Source organism: Peromyscus maniculatus, chromosome 16 (genome assembly GCF_049852395.1).
Source record: "Peromyscus maniculatus bairdii isolate BWxNUB_F1_BW_parent chromosome 16, HU_Pman_BW_mat_3.1, whole genome shotgun sequence".
Taxonomy (NCBI): Eukaryota; Metazoa; Chordata; class Mammalia; order Rodentia; family Cricetidae; genus Peromyscus; species Peromyscus maniculatus.
The window spans coordinates 46,294,133-46,295,776 of NC_134867.1; the positions used below are offsets into that span (position 1 = coordinate 46,294,133).

The window sequence follows — 1,644 nt, forward strand, 5'->3', positions numbered from 1 at the left end:
GAACCCGGGAGGCCTTGACCCTGCCTTTGAGATGCTGCAAAGGGGTTATTAGTGCCTGCAGCCACCAGGGAGGGACTGGGCCACACTGCCTTGCCCACACTGCTCTCTCCAGAGCCTCCTTCCGGCGTGTCTTGCCCCACGGGCGGGAAAGGAAAGCGGCGCACAGGTGCAGGGAGGGCCCCGGCACCTCGTTGGATTGAGAATCAACACACTTGAAACTTTGCCCCGCGGACCCGTCCCCACACCACCGCAGGGACTCGGTCACCCGGCGGCTCCGGAGCGCACAAGTTAAGCCTTGGGGTTTGTGTGCGGCGCCCGCGCACCTCCAGGGTGCGAGCCGAGCCGGCGGGGCCGAGCCGCCCGCCCGCTCGGAGCGCCGGCCCGCGCGCCGCTCCTGCAGTTGCAGTTCCGTCGCCGCCGCCAAGAGCTCGGGGCGACAGCGAGCGGCGGCGGCGGCGGCGGCGGCGGCGACACGAAATCCGGGCGGCAGCCATCGAGCGTCGCTCGGGAGCTGGGGCGGGGAAAGCCGGGAGCGCCGGGCGGCCCGCGCGGGGAGCATCCTTTTGGAAAAAGAAAAAGCAGGAAGAGGACGGGTCGTGGAAGCTTTGTAGGAAGTGCAGAAGCAGTAGTGCACGCCGGGACCAGGATGGCCGAGTGGTTAAGGCGTTGGACTTAAGATCCAATGGACATATGTCTGCGTGGGTTCGAACCCCACTCCTGGTATAGGTGTTACTTTTGTCCCTTTCCTCAAGGTATCGGGTATTTTTTAGGTCCAAATCCATTGAAAACTTAGAATTCTGATTTCCAGTTGGAAGAAATGCAGTTACAGCCTTCGTAGGTCGCTGCTGCACGCCGAGTTTCCCTCGGTGAAGCAACCGAGTCTCCCGACCTGTGCACGCCCGCAGGGGACTGCAGACCTCGGCTAGCTGCCCCTGCCTGGCCAGAGGAAGCCGGGGAGTCTTGATATCAACCAACTTTTTGCAAAAGTGCTTTTCCCTCTGCCTTTCTCTGCCTCTGTCCCCACCCCCCACTCCCTTTTCTTTTTCTTTTTTCTCCTTCCTTCCTTCCTTCCTTTTTTTTTTTTTTTTTTTTTTTGGCCTCCGAAGTTTGACTTGTTCTCATGATGCAACCCTTCAGTTAACTCCACAAAGGTACCATTGTTCTGAAGACCCAGAATTTGAAATATTTTCAGGTTTTTTCCTAATTTCTTCAAAAGTTTTTTTTTTTTTTTTTTTTTATCAAAGCAGCCTACGATCTTAAACAAAATTCGTAGGTGCAGCTCCGGGAACTCTCCAGCCTTTTGAATAATTTGAGCATAAGACAGTGATTAAATCCCTCAGTACAACCATAAAACTTAGGAAACATTGACCATTAACGTTGATCGTATATTTCCATCTGATCCTCAAGACTCTCAGTTATCTGGAGTTGTAGGAATATTCTTTACACAGAAAGGCTGGTGTTCAGAATGATGTATCTCATTTACTAGTCCTGGCTCAGAACTCTGATGGGAAAATGTTATTAGTAGATTTAAACAGTGACGCCTACTGGTAAACTTGAGGAACATTTATTTGTTTAGATAAACCTGAAACTTTTGAATAACTGTGTTTAGGAGATTAAGGCAATGTCAATCTCAGACAGAAAGTT

General features: G+C 52.4%; 1 non-coding gene across 1 annotated transcript; it reads left to right on the forward strand.

Moving 5' to 3' along the window:
- Window positions 1–640: 640 nt before the first annotated feature.
- On the forward strand, window positions 641–723 carry Trnal-uaa (transfer RNA leucine (anticodon UAA)). Its single transcript has one exon. It is a non-coding gene; the product is annotated as a tRNA-Leu (tRNA).
- Window positions 724–1,644: the final 921 nt, after the last annotated feature.